This window comes from Phascolarctos cinereus, unplaced genomic scaffold, assembly GCF_003287225.1.
Source record: "Phascolarctos cinereus isolate Bilbo 61053 unplaced genomic scaffold, phaCin_HiC Scaffold_7;HRSCAF=346, whole genome shotgun sequence".
Lineage (NCBI taxonomy): Eukaryota > Metazoa > Chordata > Mammalia > Diprotodontia > Phascolarctidae > Phascolarctos > Phascolarctos cinereus.
In genome coordinates this window covers 46,708,836-46,734,706 of record NW_027556180.1, presented here as the reverse complement: position 1 = coordinate 46,734,706, position 25,871 = coordinate 46,708,836, and the positions used below count along the sequence as shown (strand labels likewise).

Here is a 25,871-nt window from a genome sequence, read left to right as displayed (position 1 = left end):
CAAAATATTTTAGAAATATTATATATCATTATAAAAATAACCATGTGTATTACCTACTAAAGAGACTCAAATCTATGATCTCATCACTTCTGGAGTTCCTCTACTGATATAGATGGCAGCCTCTCAGTACCTGCCAATCCATGGTGATCCTTCTCCATGTTCTCCTAAAATGCAGCCACAGGGAGCCCAATCAACATTTTGAAAGCCTTCCTCAATTTGATGACCAAGAACCAAGTTTTGAACTCGGGTCTTTCAGGATTGTACCAATGTACACACTGCCCCACCTAGACTCTAAAAGCTGAAGCTGGGTGGCATAGTGGATAGAGTGCTGCGCTTGGAGTTGGGCAGACGAGTTTGAAGCTCTTCTTCAGACCTCTGCTGGCTGTGTGAATTTGGGTAAGTTAGCTATGTCTCCCGGACTCTGTTTCCTCATCTATAAAGTGGGGATAATATGACAGGATTGTTCTAAGAATCAAATAGATTAATCTGTAAAGGAATTTGCAAGCTTTAGAGCCAATCAGTCAATACACATTAAGTGTTTACAATGTACCAGGGTGGGAATAAAAAGAAGGGAAAAAAAAAATCTCACGGCCCTTAACTCAAGGAGCTCACATTCTGATAGGGAAAACAACATACAATTGTGTCTGTACAGGATAGATAACTATGTATGGAACGTAATATCAGAGGGAAGGTACTTGTGGGTGGGAGGGAGAAAAGAGTGGAATGGGGAAAGGCTTCTTGAAGAAGGTGAGTTTTGAGCTAAATCTGGAAGGGACTGGACTGACCACATGCAGAGAAAAGGAATAGGAATCAAATGACAGCTCTACTGCTCACACCCGAGACTGAATCATAGATCCAGTGCTGACTGAGAAGTGGACCTGTACCTAAGGTCAGAGGACTAGGGCAAGGGATGGTCACAAACCTAAAGCTGTATACTGAGTAAGCAGAAGCTGTTTGGCTCTGGCCCTGGAGTAGGGTCTTGGATTCAACCCCGTTGTTGGTCTAAGGTCTGCACCTGAATAACCAGGGCAAGGAACTCAGAATAAGGACTAGTCTATGAGGCTGCAGCCAGTAACAATCTACTGGAGCTCCACCCAGGGGGCAAAGCCACAGTTCTGTTGCCTAGACTTAGACTGGGGTCAGACATTTGCAAAGCTGAGTAGGAGGGCAGCCATCAGACTGCCCAGATCAGTTTGCTTGTACACACTGTCAGCTTGCAGGTCCCTGCCCTGAACTATTCCTGAAATCCTTGAATACAGCACTCAATACTCAGAGAACATAACCCAAGAACATAAAAACCAGGAGTAATCAAAGTTCAGAACTTCATATGTAAAGCCAAAACCCTGTGTATATGTGACCTTTTTATCACTGAGTGCCATAGGGTATAAGCCTAGCCAGGCCCTCTGGGTCAGAGGGTAAGGACTTTTTTAGTCACTTCCTTAGCAACATTTCAAATTGCTTTTGAGAATGGATCATTCATAGCTCCACCAACAGTTTATACATGTACCTGTCTTTCCATGATCCCTCTAAGATCCACTTTGCCATCTTTTGTCACATTTTCCAATTTTCTAGAAGAGATGAAACTTTCCAGTTCATTTTATTTGGAGCACTTTAATGTTCTATTTAATAGTTTCCAGTTTGAGAATTGTTTGGTCATGTCTCTTAAAGACCTATCTGTTGGGGAATAGCTTTTGGTCTTAAATATTTTGTTAGTTCTCTGTTTTTTTGAATATAAAACCCTTACCAGAGATACTCGATGCAAAGATTTTTTTTTCCCCTGGTTGACCACTTCCTTATCTTAGTTGCACTGATTATGTCTGTACAAAAAAAAAAAATTTAAGGATACATACATGTTTTTATCTTTTTGCCATCATCTCTGTCTCTTGGTTTGGTTAAGAACTCTCCCATTATCAATATATGAAAACTGCCTGACATGGCTCCCTGACACTTTTTCTATGGTACAAAGTTTAATATTCAAGCAGATATCTATTCTGAGCTTATGATATAAGACTGTGGTCAAATCTATCTTGTGCCAAACTGTTTTCCGGTTATTCTAGTAGTTCTTGTTAAAAACAGAGTTCTTTCCCAAGTAACCTGTGCTCTGACATTTGCCAAATAGCATATGCTTGAATTCAGGTATTTGTCTCATAGTTATCTAATTTCTTTTCCTGACCCGCTTTTCTCTTTTTTAACCAGTACCAAATAGTTTTAATGATTATCACTCCATAGTATAATTGGGGGTCAGGAAGTGTTATTCTTCATTCATTCCTCCTTTTTATTTTCACTGTTTCTCTTGAGATGCTATTCCTTTGCATGCTACAAATGAATTATTTTGTCTAACTCTATAAAGTACCCCCCCTTTCTAGTTTAACACCAGCATAGCACTTAATCTGTAAATAAATTTAGCAGCAATCTGTAAATTGCATTGGTAAGGCCCAGCCACCAACAGTAAATATCCTTCCACGTATTTGAGCTTTAAAGAGAAATTTTCAATTGTTTCTGTCTATAAAGGTCTTGTGTTTGCCATGGTAAATTGACTTTCAGATATTTTAGGTATCTTGAATGGGAGTTCTCTTTTCTATTAATCCTTTCCAGATTTTGCTGTTATATAAATATTTTGTAAATTGTTTGTGGGTTTATTTTGTGTCCTACCACCATAATGAAGCTATTATTTCAGTTAGTTTTTGTTGATTTTCTAGAATGTTCTAAGAAAGCCATTGCCATCAGCAAGTAAGAATTATATTATATTTTTGGGCTTATATTTATTTATGCATTGATTTCTATTGTCTTATTCCTATCAGCAGCATTTCTAGGACTCTGTCAAATAACAGAAGAGAAAGAAGGAATCCTTGCTTTACTTCTACATGTATGGGGGGAAAACAGTTTTCAAACTGATTATAACACTAGCTTCTAATTTTTAGATACTTTAATCATATTAAAAATAGTCATTCTCTGCTTTGTACAGATTAGTGTTATTTTGTTAAGGGTTTTTTCTACATCTATTTATATAATTATGTGGTTTTGGACACTTCTATTTTTAATAAATGATTAACTATGTTAATTGTTTTCCTAATGTTGAATCATCCACACATTCCTGGTATAACATCAACATTTTATACACAAACACACACACACATATAGGCATATATATGTATATGTGTGTGTGTGTGTGTATACACACACACACACACACACGCGTGTACATACTATATGTAGTTTTGTGTGTGTATACTCATGTCCCTGGTATAATGCCAACATATATGTTTATCAAGGAGATTAAAAAGTAAACTCAAATACACAGCAAAATATTCATAGCACAGGTGTGCGTGTGTGTGGTACCAAAGGACTGGGGAAAAGTGGGCATCCATTAGCTGACTATCAGCTGAATAAACTGGCACATATGAATGTCATATGTATATACATATATATATATATATATATATATATATATATATATATATATATATAATCTATAATGGAATATCATTGTGCAGGGTCACAAGCAATTCAGAGAAATATGGGGAGAGATAAATTGATACTGGGTGAAATGATCAGAAGAATACTATCTATGATGACAATAATGCAAACGAAGAGGAAGCTGAATCCTGAGTAATTACAAAAGCCCTAATTAATCCCAGTAAACAGACAATAAGATATACTCTTCTTGTCAGAGAGGTGGGAGGCAACCAGGGCAGATTGTTTCATATGTTGTCAGATGAGGTCACTCACTGTATCAGTGACTTTTGCTTAGCTGTCAAAAGAATGGCTTCAAGTGTGAAGGGGCAGGGTAGAGCCAAAAATGAATGAGATATAAAAGCCCAAGATATCAATTTAAAAGGTAAAGTTAGTGATTAATAAAGCTTTAGTGACAAGTACGTCAGAAATCACTGACTGCTCCTGTTTCATGTTTATTATTTTCTCTGAAATGCTGGTAAACAGAAAGCATTCTTAGTACCCTCTTCATTTGGGGGCCCTGAAACAAAGCTCCACTTGTTCAGCCCTGGTTGCGACTGTCCCTCTAAATCTGATCATTGTTCAGCCACTGACTAGCTATGCGACCTTGAGCCAGTCATTGAAACTCCCTGGTGCCAGCTTCACTTGTAAAATGGGGCAGAGAAGGACATCCATTGCAAGATCTCCTAGGTCTCCTCAGCCTTGACATCTTGAATTCATGAAGGAGAACAGTCACTAAACTAGTGAGTGTCAGAACCAAGATTAGAATCCAGGTCTTTGGCTTCTCGGCTTAAGGCTCTTTCTACCAAATCACTGGCAGTGCAGTGAACAGGGCATGGAGTTACAGAGACCTGAGTTCAAATGTGGCCTCACATACTTAGCCGTGTGACCCTGGGCAAGTCACTTAGCCTCTGTCTGCCTCAGTTTCCTCAACTGTAAAATGGGGATTATAAAAGCACATAATTCCCAAGGTTGTTCAGAGGTTCAAGGGAGAAAATATTTGTAAAAAGAGCTTAACACAGTGTCTGGAATATAGTAGGAACCATATAAATGTTTATTCCCTTCTCTCTCTTCACCAAATCAAGATGTACCTCCACGGGTCCCATCTTCTCAGTTGTTTTGTTATCTTTATATGCCCCTAATCATAATGACCCGCGTACCCTACTGCAAGGAGTTAAAAAAATGGCCTCCTCTGGAGATAATCTTGTTTCTATACAAAACAGAAGCATATCACTTAATAACTGGCAAAAGGACTTCTCCAAAATCATTTTTCTTTACACATTTTGACATTTTTTGTTGGAGAGAGGAGTCAGGAAGCATTCCTAGTAAAGCTAACAGGATCACTACTAATGTGTTAATTATTTTTCCTCTTTTTGTTTTGGGTACCTTATACTGAAATCAAAGGGGAAAAATGGAGGCATCAGAGATTATGGTAGAGGCAAAAGGCCTATCACAAACAATGCAAAGAAAATTACCTCAAGACATCAAATAATGTCATATGTGTTACATTTCTTCCCTCACAAGCCTTTGTGAAAACCTTCATTTGCTCACCCCTAAGAATTTCCTTGGGGATCAGGCAAGCATTCCAAAAGATAAAAATGTTTATTATCCCCCTATATTGGGTGGCATGAGGTGTCTAGTTTTATAACCATAAGATGTTTAAAGATGACTTGGCTTATGCCCCTAGGTCTCAAAAATAAGGCTGTATCTAAAAAACAGTTAACTTAAACTTATAGTCACTATTGACAAGCATTTCTTAAAGTTTAACAAAAAACACGTTTGTTACTCTCAAAGAACATTTTATTATTTTTCTTATTTTTTAAACTAATTTTCTAACACAGATTTTGAAATGGACCTAAGTCCCTGAAGGGTTTGTGCCAAGGACTTCTTGGTGAGCGTACTGGGGATGAGGAACTTTCCAAAGATGGTGGCTCTTGGGCCAAGGTAGTTGAATATTTCACAGGGCACATCACAGCTTTAAGAACTCTCTACCTGCCAAGACAAACCCAGGGATATGTGAACACAATTCCAAAACACTTTTCACACAAATAAACATAAATTAAATAAAAATGAATTACAAAACACTTTTCACGCAGGCTGAGTCAGTATAAGAAAAATAACAATTATACCTAAATTAATTTACTTATTCACTGGCATACCAGTCAAACTGCCAAAGAATTATTTTGTGGAGCTAGGAAAAAATGACAAAATAAAAGGTCACGAACATCAAGGGAATCAACTTTTTAAAATGTGAAGGATGGTGGCCTAGCAGTACCAAATTTCTATGTTACAAAGTGATAATCATCAAAACAATCTGGAATTGGTTAAGATGCAGGATCAGAAAAATAGATTAGATACAGACCCTAGTAATCTATTGTGTGATAAACCCAAAGATGCAAGCTTTGAGGGCAAGAATTCACCATTTGCCAAAAACTGCTGGGAAAACTAGAAAGCAGTTAGGCTGAATCACTAGGAATAGACCAACATGGACAAAATGGAGAAATGATTTAGACGTAAAGGATGGTATAAGTAAATTAGGGGAGCAAGGAAAAATTTACCTGTCAAATTTATGGATAAGGAAAGAGTTTCTGACCAAACAAAAGACGGAGAGGATCATGGGAATTAGAAGGATAATTTTGGTTGCCTGAAATTAAAAAGGTTTCCCACAAATAAAACCAATGAAGCCAAAATTAAAACGAAAACAGGAAATGGGGAGGGGGGGTGGGAGGGAAGGAATTCCTGCAAATTTCTCTGGTAAAGGCTTCATTTCTTAAACATATAGGGTACTGAGCCACATTTAAAAGGATATGAGTCATTCCCCAGTTGATAAATGGTCAAAGGATATGAACAGGAAGCTTTCAGAAGAAATCAAAGCTATCAATAGTTACATGAAAAAATTCTCTAAATCATCACTGATTAGAGAAATGCAAGTTAAGACAACTCTGAGGTACTACGTCACATCTGTCAAATTGTCTAATGTGACAGAGATTACAGACCCAAGGACACGACACAGGCTTACAGACCTGCACCCTGGTCCTTCCTCCCTCTTTCTAGTGTGGTAGGGAGCCCAGATCCAGGTTGCAGAAGTTTGCTCAGATCCCAATAGCCAGTGTGGCCACAATTCTTCATGGGCAAAAGCCTGCTAGAGGCTGAAACCCAGAAACTCCAAAACTGTTGCTCATGCCAAAAGCAACCTCTGCAGGTGCCAGGGAAGCCAGCCTCTGACATTACAGAAAAGGTAGGCTCTGAATTGCTGGAGCTAGGCCAGAGACCTAAGGAACAGAAGGAGTGGGAAAGGCCCCCAGAGCAGGACTCTGTGTATAAGAGGCTGTGCACCATTCCACCAAGTCTCAGGGAAGAGCACAGCATCCAGGTGGGGTCAGTTCTGACCACAGAGCTGGAACAGAGACCTGGGCTGGTGAATTGTGAATTGCCCAGTGAGATGTTTTGAGATCCAGCCCCCAGAGAAAACCACAATCAGAAGGGAGGGAGTCAGAAGTGAATAAGGAAAATGGGGAGGTGGGTTGGGGGTAGACTAAAAGTACCAAAGATTCCAGGAAGAGAAAACTCTCAGAGACCTTAAACATAAACGGACAAATCAAGAGGGAAAATAGCAACAACAGAGGGAAACATAGCTTCCAGATCTAGTAAAAAAAAAAAAAGTCCAGGCATCCATAAGTAAATACTAGAAAACAAAGAGAAACGATCCAACATTTGAGGAGACCAAGGACCCTGTGGAATATGAGGAGAACATGAGAACACACAACATACTGTTTTTGAAGTGATTTAAAAGAGAAATGAGAATTATGAGAGCAGAATGTATGTTCCGCACAGGGAAAATAACGAGCGGGATGGAAAAACTTAAATCTATGATGGCAAGCCTCATCAAAGGAACGAAAAAGAACACAAAAGGTTGGGAATGCAAATACACAGAAGTGAAAGACAACCTAGAAGGAAAAAAAAACAACATTAAAAGAAACTGGTTGGGCAACTAACATTTTGGTTTATCTGTCCAGGTCAACCATAGGTGCTCTCAATGCTGCACAAAGTGCAAAATTGTAGCTTCTAAGATCCAACCAATGAACTGTGGCTCTAATGAAGGGACTTTTGGGTACCCATCTGGTTCTCTGCTGATACACAGAAAAAGGCAAAATCTACGTGGGTCTATTGTCCAAAGAGCCCTCATCTTCTGAGTGGATTCAGATGGTCACAGAGGAACATGAAAATGAGCAATTATTAACTTTCCCCTGGGTTGTACTTACACAGAGTGCAACATGCACCTAAAAGCTTCAGAACAGTACATGAATGCTGCTCATGCCCACCTGCTCATGCCAGGGCACAAACTGAGGGGGACCTTCACACTGACCCCCACAACTTCCTATTTTTCAAATAATTCCTGTGTGAGTAAGGGGAAAGTAAGGATGATTCATGCCCACAGTAAACATTTACTAAGTGACAACTATGTCTGAGGCATTGTGCTGGGTGCCAATAATGCAAAGACGAAAGTGTCACCATTGCTATCTTCAAATAACTTGGTATGGCAGTCCTGAGTAGAGTAAAAGCAATCCTTTCTACTTAGGACATGTATCCTATAATGTCATCCTAGGTAGATATTAAAGTGGTCTTGTCAATTTTCGGGGAGAACTGATTTCATAGGTGTGTGACAATTGCTTGTAGAAACTCAATCTATGGATGTAGATGGTAGTACCTCAGTAATTAAGAGTCTTGGACAGTGGCCTGGGGCTCTGAAAAATTAAGTGACTCAGCAATGATCCTATAGGCACATATTTTATTTTATTTATATATGCCTGTGTGCACTTATGCATGGGGGGGGAGAGAGAGTGAGAGAGAGAGAGAGAGAGAGAGAGAGAGAGACAGAGAGAGACAGAGAGAGAGACAGAGAGAGAAGAGAGAGAAAGGGAGAGAGAGAAGAGACAGCAGAGAGAAAAAGGGAGGGAGAGAGACAAAGAGAAAGGGAGGGAGAGAGAGGAGAGAGGGGAGAGAGAGAAGAGGGAGAGAGGGGAGAGAGGGGAGAGAGAGAAGAGGGACAGAGAGGAGAGAGGGAGAAACACAGAGAGAGAGAGAGAGAGAGGGAGAGAGAGAGAGAGAGAGAGAGAGAGAGAAGAGAGAGAGAAGAGAGAGAGAAAGGGAGAGAGAGAAGAGAGAGAGAAAGGGAGAGAGAGAAGAGACAGCAGAGAGAAAAAGGGAGGGAGAGAGACAAAGAGAAAGGGAGGGAGAGAGAGGAGAGAGGGGAAAGAGAGAAGAGGGACAGAGAGGAGAGAGGGGAGAGAGAAAAGAGGGACAGAGAGGAGAGAGGGAGAAACACAGAGAGAGAGAGAGAGAGAGAGAGAGAGAGAGAGAGGGAGGGAGGGAGGGAGGGAGAGAGAGAGAGAGAGAGAGAGAGAGAGAGAGAGAGAGAGAGAGAGAGAGAGAGAGGAGACAACAGAAAGAGAGAGACAGAGAGAAACAGAGAGAGAGGGAGAGGGAGAACAGACAACAAAGAAAGAGAAGGAGACAGAGAGAAATAGAGAGGGGGAGGGGAGGGAGAAGGAGAGGGAGAGGGAGAAGAGAGAGAGAGGGAGAGAAGAGAGAGAAACAGAGAGAGGGAGAGAAAAGAGAAAACAGAGAGAAAAACAGAGGGGGTGGGGAGAAGAGACAACAGAGAAAGAAAGAGAGAAAGAGGTGGGGGGAGGAGGGGAAGGTTTGAACATAGGTCTTCCTGATTCCAAGCTAGCCCTCTATCCAAGGGCCCTTCAGTCTTGCCAGTAAAAGGCTCCAGTAACCTGAAGGCCCATTTATTTTTTACAAACACATTACTGTTATCATTGTGTGGGAGACAGAACCCTGAACTTGTTTTCAGGAACACCTGGGTTAAAATCAGCCTTTTATCCTTCCTAGCTATGTGATCACATCTGAGGCTCAGACATCTATGACAAACTGATTACTACAGAGGAAATAAAGACTTTAAGCAGTGCAGGTAAATGTTTTGCTGGGTTTTTTCTGTTTTGCACCAGGGAAATAAAATTGCTTTTCTTTGATCTGAGTTTATATTTTGAGGGTTATGTTGGCCTTGTTTAGACATGATCATCATTATGTTGCCGAGAGGCAAACATACAAGAACAGAACTGGGGGATCTGCTACCCTTGGATTTCAGCCAGGAAAGAGGTTTGACTTGGTTGTATTTAAGATACTTTCTTGGTAAATACTCAAAGATCTGTGAATACAATAAAATTGAAAGAAAAAAATCCATTATTTTTATTCAATTTTTACAGAAACTCTTAGATGAGCTGCCTAACCAAAAATGAATTTCATCAAATTCTCTTTTTTTTAAAAGCACTGTTTTTTTGAATTCTAAAATTCAAACAATCACCCCAAGTCTTCTGTCTTCCTAGTCCTTCCTTAATGACAGAGGACATACCCTCCCTGTTAAGGACTTTTCTCTCCTTAATCGTTTCAGGACCTGTCTATTGATCTGTCTGGAAAATAAAGACACTGTCACTGCTTAGCTCAAGCAAAGAGACCAAAATTTCCCATCCCAATGTGATAGAGGCCACAGGATCCTCTGGCCCCTGGGAATGGGGAACTGCAGAGTGGCCAATTTTTCAATCAGCCTGTGACTTCCAACCTTTGGAGCCCTCTGCCCCATCCTTGGTTAATTTTCTAAAAGCAAAACTTGGAGCTGTAGCAGCCCTTGAAGTTCATGCAGTCCAACTCCTTCCTGTTACTGATATAGAAACCTGGGACCAGAGAGAGCATTTACCGAAGTCAAAGAATTATTGAGGCAGAGACAAGATCTGAAAGCCAAACAGGGCGCATATCTCTAAAAATAACAGCTTTGGCTTCCAGAATTTGAAAGCATTTAGTATATTCTATATAGACATATAATATATAAAGCATATAGTATGAGAGCATTAATATAGTATACATACTACATATGGTATGGACAGCATATAGTATACATAGTACACATAGTATGAGAAACATTGTATACATAGTACATATAGTATGAGAACATTGTATACATAGTACATATAGTATGAGAACATTGTATGCATAGTACATATAGTAGGAGAGCATTTAGTATATTCTATGTAGACATATAATATATAAAGCATATAGTACATATAACATGAGAGCATTCATATGGTATATATGCTACATATGGTATGGGGAGCATATAGCATACATAGCACACAAAGTATGAGAACGTTGTATGTACAGTACATATAGTAGGACAGCATATATAGCACAGTCTAGATAATCCACATAGTTTGTAAGGCTGGAAGGGACAAATAATGTCATATCGTTTTACAGGTGCTAAAACTGAGGCTGAGAGAAAGTAAGCAACTTGTTCCCACTCAGAAGAGTTGCAAACCCCGTAGGGACCCAGGGCTCTTTGCTTAATCCCGCAGCCCCCCTCGCCCAATCATTCGGGGCATTCCTAAATCAGGGCTGGGAGCTCCTGCTAGCGTATGTCCATCCACACTTCACTCTCAAGATTATTCGCTTGATTCACTGAAACGTCTTCTCTCCTTTGCACTTCTCGCCAGCTTTGTATTTTTCTAACACTCCATCTGCCCAGAATGTTTGAGCACAAGGGACCTTTGGGACCACCCATCTAGAGCTGGCCCCTTGTTTTGCCCACAAGGAAGCTGAATCTCAGGGAAACCACTGACTTGCTCGAGGTCACGCTGTCCTAGATCATGTAGCAGGTAAATGGCGGGGAAGATTCTCCATTACCCATAGATGACAGCTTCTCTGTTCACCACTTAATAGTTTGGTAGCAATAACATTTACTGTCCTGAGCTTCCAGAGACATTTCTCTAGTAGGCTACGTGTAGAAAATGTGGCACCAGAGAATTTCATTGAAAACTGGGCGTACTTTCTTTCCTTTGCAGTAAAGACTTGGCAGAGAAGGAGGGAAACAGTGACCTCTTGTGCTGCATTTGATAAAATGAGGAAAAGCTGGTCCTGATTTCACTCTAGCCATTAGGAACCACTACTTCATATTTCATAAGAATAATTCAGTGGGGCAGCTAGGTGGTGCAGTTGATAGAGCTCCGGCCTTGGAGTTAGGAAGACCTGAGTTCAAATCCAGCCTCAGACACTTGACCCTAGGCAAGTCACTTAACCTCAGTTGCCTCACCAAAAAATAATAATAATAATAATTCACACGTTCTTGTCCCTAGATCAGCTCTGAAAGTTAGAAAGTCCAAGTGGCATCATAGGGTCATGAATCTAAAGTTGAAAGGAACCTCAAAGTCTATCTAGTCTATCACAACTGGTAAGGAAAAAGAGATTCAAAAACACAAGGGACTTGGCCAAGGTCACACAGTCAATAAGCATCAAAGGTAGGATCTGGATTCGGATACCCTGCCTCCTGACCAGGAATTCAATTATATCAAGCTGTGAAATCATGTTGTCCCTATTTCCTACATGAAGAAACTGGAGTTCCGAGAGCTTAATGATCTGCCCATAATTGAGCTAACAAATGTAAAAATTGGGCTTCTGGATTTAGAAACCCATGTTCTTTGGGCTATGCTATATAGACAAGAGAGTGATAGAGAAAATGTTAATAGTGCAGCTTAAAAGTAAAACTGTCGTGCATACATTTTTTGAGACCTGGTTGTTAAACATTTAACAACCTGCCCCCTACAGGATCACATGTTTCAACTAAATGTCATGCTTTCTCTGAGTATTTGCTTTGACTATTTTTTCATGGAGAAACAAAGGCCATTAGAACAAACAAGCCTAGCTTCCATCACAGTAAACAAGGTGCCCTGAATTCTTTCCTCTGGCCCACACGGTGTAGGAATCTGTAATTTGACATCTCACACAATCTCTCAAAGAGCTCCATTGGAGGTGCAAAGAGCTAGAGTAGGATTAAGTGACAAGTTTTCTCAGAATCTTGCTCTGCAACAAAGCATCTTAAAGCAGGTTGAAGAGGGATTCCCATTTGAGCGTCACCTGTTACATAAGAACATGAGTAAGAAAAAGTATTTCTGCCTACTTTTTAATTGAAATCGCTTATGAATTGGCTTTTATGAATGTTGTTGTTTAGTCATGGACCATGGCATGCCAATACTGTCAGTGTTTTGTGTTTTTTGTAAGTAGTTTACCATTTCTGTCTCCAGTTGATTAAGTGAAACAGAGGTTAAGTGACTTGCCCAAGGTCACACAGCTAGTATGTGTCTGCAGCTAGATTTGAACTTAGATCTTCCTGACTCCAGCCCCAGTGCTCTAGCCACTGAGTCACCTAGCTGCCCCCGCTTTTATGAATGCACAAAGTAACTAAGGGTCAGGACACTGGGTGCTGGCTACCATGTAGCCGGCTTCTTCTCAGGAAATATTCCAACAATAAGTCCTTTTGCAAATCATTAAGTGCTTCAAGAGAGCAGAGGGGAAGAGGAGGAGGAGGAAGAGCAGAAAATGGAGATGATCGATGCTCTACCTCAAGTAAGCCAAGATAGGAAATGATACAGAGCCATATCTGGCCCAGTGCTATGTCCCTGTCAGGTGAGAACCAGACCAGCTAGGTTTGAAGAGGTCTGTCATTTGAAGCCATTGACCATAGGGTGAGGCTCGTTTGAGGATTTCTTACATTGCAATGATATTCCTACTGTCACAAATACACCAAGTCAATAAGCATTTATTGAGAGCTTAAGCTAAGGCAGCTGGGTGGATAGAGCGCCTGAATCTGGAATAAGGAGGACCTGAGTTCAAATCCAGTCTCAGACACTTCCTAGCTGGGTGACCTTGGGCAAGGCACTTAACCCTGATTGCCTCACTTTCCTTACCTATAAAATGAGCTGGAGAAGGAAATGGCAAACCATTCCAGTATTTCTGCCAAGAAAACCCCAAATGGGGACTGAACAGCAAAAAGCACTTCAGCTAGGAGGCTCAATAGATGGCAAACAGGGCCTGGAGTCAGGAAGATGTGAGTTCAAATTCAGCCTCAGACACTTACTAGCTGTGTGACCTTGGGCAAACCATATAACCTCTCTTTGCTTCAGTTTCCTCAAGTGTAAGATGAGAATAATAATAAAACCTACCCCCCAGAGTTGTTGCCTGAGGAGACAATACTTAAAAAGTGCTTAGCACAGTACAGGACACATAGTAGGTGCTATGTAAATGCTAGCTATCCTGCTGTTCTGCGTGTCAGGCACTGTGCTGAGTGCTGAGGATCCCAATACCAGCATAAAGAAAGGCAGCTCTTGGGGCAGCTACGTGATGCAGCAGATAGAGCTCTGGCCTTGGAGTCAGGAGGACCTGAGTTCAAATCCAACCTCAGACACTTGACACTAGCTGTGTGACCCTGGGCTACAGCTAGTAACTTAATCCCAGTCACTTAACCCCACCTGCTTCACTAAAAAAAAAAAAAGTCGTCCTTGTCCTCGAGGAGCTTACACTCTAACACAAAAAAGGGGAGGGAGGGGAAGGTACCTGAAGGGAGAGAAGGGTATAGCGATGAAGTCCAGGGGATGAAGCGTGACTGCTGTGGGCCATTTCTCAAAATCTGTGCATGAAAGAAATGTTGCAGGGATGCTACGATTAGTGCTTATCCCTGTTTCCTTTAACCCTCCAAACAATCCAGGGCGCCTTTCAAGGACAACACCATCTCTACCAGCCCAGGACACAGCCTGCTTCACTTTGGCAGACAGGTGGTTTGCAGGAGCCGCTGGTGGTCGTCCTCGTGGTGACGGGCCTCGGGCCTCCACCAATGGAGTGATTTCACAAATCTCACACACACAGAGTTATACCTCCAGCCTTTCCAGAAGGGTCTCTTGAACTTGTGCCTCTCATGAGGCCTCTGAGATCCCAGGGTTATTTTCATAAAAAGAAAGGCATCAAAAGAGAGCTGCAGTTACAGCCGTCCCCTGATACGTTTAAAGCAAGATTCCCTTTATGAAAATACACATCCATTCATCTTTTCATCCACACGTCCATGTCATCCCACCGCCTTAAGAGCAGAACAGAACCAGGGTGTGCGAATAAATGTTTAATACTGAAAATGTATACACACAAGCCAAGATTCGAACCCCATTTTCCAGGCTCCATTTATATAATAGTTAAGGCTTATGAAATGCTTTCTCACCTACAACCGCGGAATGTAAGGGAGACAAGGATTACTTTGCAGATTAGAAAGATGAGAGTTAAAGTGACTTCTCTTGCCTCCCACACCTTGTAGGTATCCCGGTATTCTGATGCTGATGGCTGGGCAGGGCATCCTCTATGAGAGCACTGACTGGCCTTCTACACAGGAAGGCCACCTCAATTAAAGCACCAGATCATAGACTCTTAGATTTAGAGCCAGATGAGACTCACAGATGGGGAAACTCAGGTTCAAGATGTTATGTAACTTCCTCGAGGTCACAAAGGTAATAAATGACAGAACTGGGATTGGAGGCAGGTTCTCAGACTTCACATGTGATGCTCTTTCCACCATGCCATGAAAAGAGTGAGCTATTCATTTCAAATACAATCTCAAAGAAAAAGCATCCAAGAAATGACTCAAGCCTAGAACATCAAAATTCCATGTTCTCCAAGCATCCTTGGGATCTTAAGTTAGCATCTTTCTCAGGAATTTGGTCAGAGGCCATTCATTGCACCCCAAGAAATGGGAGGGCTGGATGTAAATTAATGTGGCCGTGCCATTTTCTAAGCCAGCTTCTGATGGATTGTATGACCATGAATCGATCTTCTTTTTTTTTTTTCAGCCAAAGACAATGTTTATTAGAACATCCGTCCTACTGGGCAGACTCTTAAGGAGTCTGAACGTTAGTGAGCTATTGACTAGATTGTAAAAAATCTGTGCAGTGGCTAGATTATAAGAATCTGAGCAGTGGCTAGATTATGAGAATCTGAGCCCATGAATAGATCTTTATGGGCCGGCTTCAACAGAAAAATCTTCAACATTAACTAACCAGGTTCCATCCTGAATTTCCTTCTCTTTTCTCTCTGTACTCTCTAAGTGATTTCATCAGTTCTCATGGATTCAGTTATTATCTCTATGCAGAGGAGTCCCAAATCTGTTTATCCAGCTGCAGTCTCAGTCCCGTACTCCAAGCCAGTATCACTAAACGCCTATTAGATATTTCAAACAGGATGTTCCATAGGCATCCCAAATTCAGTTTGCCCAAGTGGAACTAATTATCTTTACTGTGAAAATGACTTCTCTTTTGAAGCTCCCCATTACTGTTGAAAGAACCAGGCACCTGGATTCTTAACCTTGGCACCATCCATTATTCATCACTCTCACTCACCCTCCACGTTCAGTCAGCGACCCAGTCTTCTCATTTCTATCTCATCTCTCTTGCATATGTCCCCTTTTCTCCATTCACAGTCACCACCCTAATGACAGTCCTCCTCACCACCTCATGCCTGGATTGTTGTTGCACTAGTCTTGTGATTGGCTATCTTGCGTCAAAAGTCCCTCCTCACTCCAGACCATCCTTCTCACGGCTGTCAAAATGTGATTTTACTAAAATCTAGGTCTCTCCATGTCACCACACGACTCAATAAACTCCAGTTGCTCCCTATTACCTCTAGGGTCAAATGTAAACTCTTTCATTTGACATCTAAAAGTCTTCACAACCTGACCCCTTATTTGCATTCCGTCCTTCCACTATCTAGATAGCATTCAGCCATACTGTCCTACCTACCACATACTGCCTCAAGGCCACAGATTCCCCCACACCCCCTCCCACGGTCTTTCTCACTTGATTTAAGATCCAATACTTCAAGGAACTGTGGCAGCTAGGTGGCATATAATGGAAAAAGCACCAATCTTTGGGTCCAGAAGCCCCGAATGCAAATTCCAACTCAGAAGGTTATTAGCTATGTGGCCATGGGCAAGTCATGCTATGTTCTTCAGTTTTCTTACCTACAAAATGGAGATGATAATAAATGTCAGGGCAGCAGGTGGCACAGTGGATAGTGCCAGGCCTGCAGTCAGAAAGACTCCTCTTCCCGAGTTTAAATCTGGCCTCAGACACTCACTCGTTGTGTGACCCCAGGCAAGTCACTTAACTCTGTTTACCTTAGTTTCCTCATCTGTAAGAAGAGCTGGAGAAGGAAATGGAAAACTACTTCAGTGTCTTTGCCAAGAAAATCCCTGATGGGGGTGATAAAGAGTCAGATGTGACTAAACAACTAAATAGCGACTAGAAACATAATGGAAACTTTTGGGAGACAACAGCTGCCGCTTTGGGCTGGCAAGAGGGCAAGGAGGGAGTTATGAAAATAACCCTGGGATCTCAGAGGGAAGGAGGAAATGAATGTCATGCACAAGGATGTACATGCTCTCCTGTGGTTTAGTTATAAAGTTTATTTGGACTTGTTTGAATAAACATAGGACTGAAAGGGGGCAGGACTTTATAAAGGTCCCCAGTTGAACCAGGAGTCTCTTTCCAAAGGGCAGAAACAGAGTGAGCCCATACAACTTCTTCCCATTCAGCGTGGAGGAAAGTTGGACTCTATGTTCTATTTTCTCTCATTTCCTTGACACAGATGAACCAAAGGCCAGGGCAGAGCTGTCCCTGGCAATATTTGTACCTGGATCAAGGATGCCCTCCTGTCAGCTTTTTAATCCAGTGTTCTATAGATGGAGGCTGTAAATGTTGGAGATAAGACACAGACCATCTGGTCATTTCCCATTTCAATTAATTCTTCTTGCTAGCTAGGTACTAAGTTATTTCTATGTCTGTGGTGCTAAAAAAATAAAAATAAAAATAAAAACTGTTAAGTGCTTTCAATGTCCCTGTGAAAAAGTTTCCATCACCCTCTCTATAGCACTGGATGTGTGGATTTCTTCTAAGTGAAAGATATTCAAAAGCAATTCATATGATGCAAGCAAATTATTTCTTTAGTATTTTAACTCATTCTGCAACTAAAAAGAAGGCCAGTATTTTCAAAGGCTTTATTTCATGGTAAAATAATGTAATCTTTAATCTTACTAATGGGAGTTGGCAAACAATCTAATTGGACCAAAGAATCAATGGCCATGGCTTTGTCTGAGTGAGTGAAGCAGGATGATGGCTTTGCCCGTGTTAATCCCTACTTTGATATTAGATTATTAGACTGTGAGCTCCTTAAGGGCAGGGACTATCTTTTGCCTTTTTTTCTTTTCTTTTCTTTTTTTTTAATTAGCTTTTCGGTGAGGCAATCAGGGTTAAGCGACTTGCCCAGGGTCACACAACTAGTAAGTATCAAGTGTCAGAGGCTGGATTTGAACTCAGGTCCTCCTGACTCCAAGGCCGGAGCTCTATCCACTGGACCACCTAGCTGCCCCAATCTTTTGCCTTTCTTTGTATCCTCAGTGCTCAGCGAAGTGTCGGGTGCACAGTATTACTCTGTATTGACAGACTGGCAAGGGACACACAAATATACTGAAGAAAAAGACTTTTTAGCAGGCCAGAAAAGGATTCCTGCGGGCAATGAATATATTCCAAAATAGAAGGATCATTGGTTTCAAGCCAGCAGGGAACTTAGAGGTTATCAAGTCCCACCTGATCATTTTACAGATGAGGAAACTGAGGCTCAAAGCTAGTGAGTGATTTGCCCAAGGTCACACCACTAGAAAGAATTTGAAGTAGAATCTGAATCAGGTCTCCAAGGATAGCACACTCTCTCCACCTCCCTGTGCTACTGCTCAACTCAGGGCCCCCAAATGTCAAAATGTTGATGAAATGCAAAGGGCAGGAGGAAGCCCAAGGCCTCCTGAAGGACAAAAGTGAATGGTGTATATTTGGTATATTTACTCACCAGGTCCCTACCTCCTGTGAGTCCTCCCAAGCACCAGCCTCCTGGGTAATTTGTGACATCTCTAATTCCGTGCCCCAGGGAAGAAGACAGGAATGTTAGCCAGGGCTGCAAGGGACTCAGGGTTGACTCGGGTCCTTCCCCTGCAATAGCCATCACACATCCTGCTGCCAGGCCAGCAGAAAATGCTGTGCTCAAGAGAAATGAGCCCCGGCAGCCGTGACTTGCCCCTGGACATTCTCCTGTCCCAACAATGCTGTCTTGAAGGCTGGGAGCAGGATGGGAATATAATGAGCCTACAAAATGCATCCCGGAGGGATGTCGGTCAATGCAGGCAGAACTGCCCAAAGAATTTGTTATCTTCTCCCTGGCAAGTTTTTTTTTTCTTTTTCACCTCCATAAATTTGATTCCTTACCAAGCAGTCACTTCACCAAGGAGATCAGTTGCATACTTCTGTTTATAAGGCACCAGCAAGGACAAGGCCCTCACATTGCTAGAATCACTGGATAAAGTTGGAGGGCTCATCTGTAGGTCTGCTTTGCTATCGCTCACATCCTCCTATGCACAGACACAATGGCAAAAAGAGAAGCCCAAAAAGCCCACTTGTGACAAATACTACACACATTGAGTTAGTGTCACAGATTCACTTACAGCCTGGGTTAAATTATGTCCTTGGGATTCAGGACAACAACCCCCAACCCCCTTTTTACAGATGAGAAAACTGAAGCCCAATAAGTTAAGTAGCTTCCACCAAGGTAGTGCAGTAAGTAGTTGGGCCAGTTTCACTGGAATTGTGTGCCAAGGGGAGTAGTTAATTATCCTCTCCAAACCCATTCCTGGACAGCCTCATGTGCTAGCTGCCCCAGGGTGTGAGACAATAGCCCTCTTCTTGTTGGCTCCTCCCTGCTCCCAACTCAGGAATAAGGAAGATCCAAGTGAGGTGAAAGGGTTTGAGTGAAGGGAGGCTAAGAGCTGAAAGGAGAAAAGCTAGAAGGGAAACTCAAAGCCTGAGACTGGAGCTGACCAGACAATTACACATTTCACCAACTACTCTATTTGTTCCTTTTCTACAAGTGATGGGTGCTTGGGTGCTTGTACTTGGACCCCAATTTCCCCCTAGCCTCAGAAACACTAACCTTGACAGTTTCTCCCCAGCCCAAGGACCCTGTGCTTAGCAATTACTCATGAGTGGGCCCCAGGAAGACCCTTCTCTCTCTCCCTGGTGCAGTTCCAAACAGCACCTGAAGGATTTATTAGTTTGAACTGGCTTTGCATTGGGTCATAAAGACATTTTTACCCACTGGACTATCTCCTACCACCCTACCTCATTATCAACATCCTGGGCTCCTCATTAACTATATTCTAGACTTAAGACATAGGTATACTCCCTATATCTATCTGGTCAAGCAAGACATTGATTGGTGGCAGACTGGACAACTCTGTTACCCTGAACTCTAGTTGACTTAGTGACGTAGCAGGCCTAAAGCCACACCTCCATGTGGCCCCCTTTGTGGGCTTTTCCCAGTGAATTCTGGGTAAAACGCCAGCGCAGTAGGTACAAGAAGTGCATGTTCCTTTAAGAACTGACCACTCCTTAACCACTCCCTAATCCCACCCTGAATCCCCTAGTTAGCATATTTGGCACATGTTTTATTGTATTTTATCCTATACAAACTTTAACTGTACCTCTCTAAGGTTGCAGGATTCTTTAAGAATCCTTGCCCACTGAAAAGCATAACAATAAACTTTGCCACCTTGACTTAAAGAATGCTTGAGTCAGTGAATTCATTCCAGACGACCCATGGGGTACTTCAGACTTTGAGGGGTCACAACCTCTCAACCTCTCAGCCCAAAACACAAGTACTTGTCTCAAGTGCAGACCGAACTCAGAAGTAAGTGATCCCACTTGGTTCCAGAGTGGACATAAGAGCCATCTCCAAATATCCAAAGGGCTTCCACATGAAAGATTGTGTAGACCGATCCTGGGTAACAGTAACTACAACAGAATTACAGAAACCTCTAGAGCAGGGATGGGGAGCCTGTGGCCTTGGGGCCACATGTGGCCTTCTAGGTCCTCAAGTGTGGCCTCGAAGCTGCTCTAGGCCACCTCTAGGCCCACCTCTGCTCTAGGATTTGAAAAATACTTTCTTACTTGTAAGGTAGGTGGTACAGACAATATTTCCATTTTACAGCTGAGAAAAGTGACTCTAAGAGAACATGTGATTTGCCCATGATCACATAGCTAGGTCAGTGACTTAAGCTGGATTTGAATCCAGTTCTCCTGACCCCCAAGTCCAGCATTCTCCCCACTATTCTCATGGGGGAAAAAACTAGGGAGGTTGAATTTGGCACAATAAAACTTAAAAAAAAAATTAGAGCTGTTTAACATCATGCAAAATAGCTAGTTGGATGTCCAGGAATGCATTGAATAAAGAATATTCTCATTTCTAGTGATCACATACCTCGTTAACTTAAAACTATGCTAAGACGTTTGAGACAGGCTGTGTAGCAGGGTTTCTTCCTTCTTTGCATTTACATAGTACTTGTCAGTTGAATACTAGGTATGCTGATAAAAGCCCATTTTAGTACAGTTCAAGGTATTATTTTATCACAAGAATCCCCATGCCAGTTAGGGTGCTTTCAAAGATTCTGGGAGAAAAGAGACATGCAGAATGCCTTTTAGGCAGATGGTAATTCAGATAGCGGACAAATATTTCTCATAGATTTTGCTTGTGTAAAGTATGCTGTTTGTTTCAGACCCCTTCCAAAAGCAGTGTCTAATGAAGAAAGGTGAGAAAAGTGTGTTTGAGTAAAGGAAGAGATTGCTATTAATTATCAGTGGATGGGGGACATTGGGATTGTTATGGATGAGAATTTACAAGCCTAATAGGAGTAGGAAAAGAACTTTGTTTTAAAATAAATACTAGGGGCAGCTAGGTGGCGCAGTGGATAGAGCACCGGCCCTGGAGTCAGGAGGACCTGAGTTCAAATCCAGTCTCAGACACTTGATACTTACTAGCTGTGTGATCCTAGGCAAGTCACTTAAGCCCAACTGCCTCACTAAAAAATAAAATAAAATAAACTGCTAAAATATGTGTAAGAAGAAACATAGCCTTGAGATGGAATTTGAATGGTTATATTACCATCATGATTACCCAGAACCACATTGGTTTTCTCCCGTTGAATATTTGGAGAGGGCTATTATGTCTACTGTATAATCAAACCGGGTCACTCCATGCAGTGCTCAGTCCAAACTTGAGACAAATAAATTTTAAGTGGTTGTGAGAAAGCAATCAAAAAGTAGCAGTTGATGAATTTTGTAATGGCTGTGTGTATGTGTGTATGCATTATTTGTATATACATATATATGTGTATACATAGCCAGCTTCCCTCCTAGGCTCCAAAGTTCTGTGTGGGACAGAGACTCAAAATAAAAACAAAGACTTAGATACCTTGAAAGCAGAAAGGAATTTATTGCTTTCTCATGAGAAAGGGCACCGCCCCTAATCGCCATTGCCCTCCAGAAGAGTACAATTCCTTACAGAAAAGAAGGCTTATTTATACCCTAATTTGAGCTCCTCCTCCCTAACCCCCTTCCCCTTATCCCACTGGCTGGGCTTCAGAGGGCACAGTCTACTCACCGCACCAGCAACAGAGACACAAGTTTGCCAAGAGGCAGGAAGTTTTGCAAGGGCAAGCAGTTCAGGTTGGGGGTAGGGCTATTCTTTCTTCTAAGTGCTTAAAAAAACAGGGTCTGAGTGGGGGAGGGTTTTGAAAACAATCCAAGAACTATTAGCAAGAACTACTGACCCTTTGAGGAAGCTTCACTTCTGAGAGATCATCTCTCACAGCTCCCTTCCAGCTTTTCCCCTTTGGGCTACTAGTCTCTCCCCACCCCCATCTTTTCCACCCAACTTGGAATTTCCTTTTGTCCCCAGATTTATCCTTGAGATCAAAGAGAAGCTTGACAAAGTAGCTTTGTTGATATTATTGCTCCATGAAATGGAGAGGCTAGTATGCTGGATGTAGAGGCAGGTGCCATTGGGTCCTGGGTCTGGGAATAAGCTGCCTTATGCCCCCTCTCTCTCTCTCTCCTCTCCTCTCCTCTCCTCTCCTCTCCTCTCCTCCCCTCCCCTCTCTTCCCCTCCCCTCTCCCCTCCCTTCTCTTGCTCTCTCTTTCTCTCTCTCTCTCTCTCTCTCTCTTCTCTCTCTCTCTCTCTCTCTCTCTCTCTCTCACACACACACACACACACACACACACACACACACAGAGAGTCCATTCCAGTCAAACTGGCCTGACAGCTGTTCCCCACACCTGAAATTCCACCCCTCCCTCCTGTCTTGCACCTCTCCAATTCCTCATTGTCCTTCAAGCAGGGCTTGGGATTGAGACATCTCTTAGTCCCCTGTATTAGTCTGCCTCTTGAAATGTCTTCGTATAACTCTATATGTAACTGTATTAGCTTCTCTAATGTGGGATCCCCCACACTGGAATCTAAGTCTCTGGGGCAGGGACTGTTTTGAGTCTTTGCATCCCCAGTGCCTAGAATCATTCCTTGCACGTAATGAATGCTTAATAAAATTTTGTTGCATTGTTGAATTAGTGTCAGGGTACATCACTTGGTTTCTTAGAAAAAGCCTAGCCAGGGATCTAGATGATCAGAAAATGTTCATTTCTCTGGGTGTCTGCTGCAGTTTAGAGCAGGGGTTCTTAATTTGAGGTCTGTGATTTTGTTTGTTAAAAATATTGTGATAATCTGTATTTTGATGTAATTGATTTCCTTTGTTTTTCCGTGTCTTTGGTTTTTATCTATTCTGAGAAGGATCCCAGAGGCTTCACCAGACTGCCAAAGGATTGACAAAGAAAAGGATAAGAATCCCTGTCCCAGAGGGAGCCCCCGGATGGGGGAAGGGACAGGCTTCTGGAGGTCCCCACCTGCCTTTGGCTCAGATGCGGAGCCCTGAGGCCGCCGCCTGCAGGAAGTTTCCCCCGCCCCCAGTTATTAGCGCCTTCCATCCCTCCACCCCAGAAATAATTCCTACTTTCTACATATTTTGTATCTTCTTACCGCCTTTTACCGGGGTTTCTTTCCGATTGAACACGAACCTCTGGAGAGCATTGTTAGTTCGATGCGGAGTTCAGCAAGTTCAGGGGCGTCTAGAGCGGCCGTTAAGGGGGTTCCCGGGGTGAGGCCCGTGACTGGCCTCGAGGTGGGGGGGGGGACATTGGAGGGGCGCAACGCTTGGACTGCTGGCTCTGGATTCCAAATCCGGCTCCGCTACCTACTAGCTGTGTGACCTTGGGCTTTCATTTACCTTCTCCGGATTAGCAAATCCATTTCACTTGCATGTCATAGCATCACCTCCCTGACGTCACGGTCCTCTCTGAGAACCAGGGGCAAACAGCAAGCAAGGTGATCAGAAGTCTCTCCCAGCTCCGAGGAAAGTCAGGGGTGGGTAGACGATGTAAGCTAATCAGATCCAGAGAAAAGAGGACCCCCTATGTCAGGGTCCACTCAAGTTCCACCTCTGCCTCGCACTGCCCCCCTTCTTCCAGATGTTTGTGCCTCCACTCAATTACTGCGAATTATGTGTACTTATCCTTTTTTTCCCCCTTTTAATCTCTGGGGGTGTGGTGTATTCTCCTAGTAGAATGTAAGCTTCTTGAGGTCAGGGACTGACAATTGAACTTTTATCCCTTGTGCTTGGCATGCTCTTGTTTGCTTGTTGATAAAATGGATAAAGTTGTTCCTTGGCGTGAAGGTGGCCCAGGGTTCCGGAGGTTATGTCAGCAAATTCCAAGCTTTCTGTAGGCCCCTTGTAATTCAGGCATTTCAGTCATATCTGACTCTTCCTGACAGCGTTTGGGGTTTTCTTGGCAAAGATACTGGAGTGGTTTGCCATTTCCTTCTCCAGCTCATTATACAGATGAGGAAACTGAGGCAAACAGGTTAAGTGACTTGCCTACGGTCCCACAGCTAGTAAGTATCTAAAGCTGGATTTGAACTTGGATCCCCTAGACTCTAGGCCCAGAACCCTATCCACTGCACCACCTCCTCCCTAAAAAGAGACAAACCTGGGACCTGATAAGCCCCAAGTTCCTTCACACAGCTTCTGGTGACCTGAAGGATTTATGAAGACCTGGTGAGTTACCAGGTTCTTCACCTTCATCCTGATGACAAAATATATTTTCCATATGGAAATGGGGAGGGAGCAGGGAACCCTGAGAGAAGCCAGGTGCTTGTTGAATATCCTTACTGTGTTGGGGCAAAGTAAACCTACTTTTGTTAACTGTTGAATGATTTACCAGTGCCTTATTTCACCCCAACATTGAGCCTGAACTGGGAATGTTGGCAGAGCCTCCTCAAATAGCTGTTTGTCCTTCTTTCGAAGAGTACCAAGTATATCACAGGATGGTATCTTGACTTGCTCATGAACTGGATTTAAGTGAGGCAGAGTTGCACAGAGCCCTTAGCCACACTCTCTTGCAGACTCATCAAAATCCAGTGGCAAGTCAAAAGTCAGCATGATTAGCGATGGCCCAGGATACGATGGATGACCTTGGCATGGTACATGCCAGACCAAGCTCTAAGCACTCCTCAATGCCTGCTGCAGCCACCTCCATGGTGTTGGAACTAATTGTTCTCACTCCTCAGAAGGAAGTCTTCACATGCGTGGGGTAGACACCTCCTAACTCACTGCTGGGTTTGAGGCAGGTCGGTTACCCTCAACCTAATTTAGCCTCTCTGAGGAGATGGTTTTACTGGGATGTGGCCACTGTGTGAGCTGCAGCTTATTGGAGCCAGAAGTGAGAGTTGGGTGGCAAGTGGACGCCAAAAGTGGATGAACAGCCCTGAGAGGGGCTTGGCAGGCATCACACCAGAGGTGCTAGGCCTCCCTGACACTGCCTCAAATAGTACAAGAAGAGGAGTTATATACAATGAGGCTTAAAAAGATAGGATGGGGCCAGCTTGTGAAGGACTTTAAAAGCCAAACAGTGGTGATTATTTTTTCCCCTAGAAGTAATAGGGAGCTACTGGAGTTTAATGAGCAAATGAGTGACATGGTCAGACCAACACTTAAGAAAAATCACTTTGGCCGCAATGCGGGACATGGATTGGAAGAGAGAATAACCTGGGGCAATAAAATTAATTAGGACGCTATTGCAATAGTCCAGGCAAGAGTATATGAGGGTGGGGACAGAGAGATGGATAGACCTTGCGACTTGGAGTCAGGAGGGCCTGAGTTCAAATTCTGCCTCACACACTTGAGACTTACTAGCTAGGTGACCCTGGGCAAGTCACTTAACTCCTATTGCCTCACCAAAGGAAAAAAAAAAGAGTGTATGAGGGTCTGACCTGTGAGATGCCCTGTGAATAAAGAGAAGGGATCAGAGGTGAGAAATGTGGTAGTGGTTGAAATGGCAAGATTTGACAGCTGATTACTATGTGGGGCAAGAGAGAGTGAGGCTCTAAAGGATGAGGCGTGTTTGGAAATTGGAAGACTAGAAGAATGCAATTTCTTCTGCAAGAAGAAATAGAGGGATTTAGAAGGGGGTTGAACAGTGAGTTGTTTTGGACATTTTCAAGTTGAGATGTCCCTGGAAAGTCCCATTCGTAGAGTGCAATAGGCAGCTGGAGATGCCACCCTCACCACC

The 25,871-nt window shown here is 42.7% G+C and overlaps 1 long non-coding RNA gene across 1 annotated transcript; it reads right to left on the bottom strand.

Moving 5' to 3' along the window:
- Window positions 1-5,244: 5,244 nt before the first annotated feature.
- Window positions 5,245-23,417, bottom strand: LOC110203317 (uncharacterized). The gene is made up of 3 exons (XR_002322943.2): window positions 23,284-23,417; window positions 18,630-18,772; window positions 5,245-5,445 (listed from the first exon to the last, which is right to left on the bottom strand). It is a non-coding gene; the product is annotated as an uncharacterized LOC110203317 (long non-coding RNA).
- Between the last annotated feature and the right edge of the window lie 2,454 nt (window positions 23,418-25,871).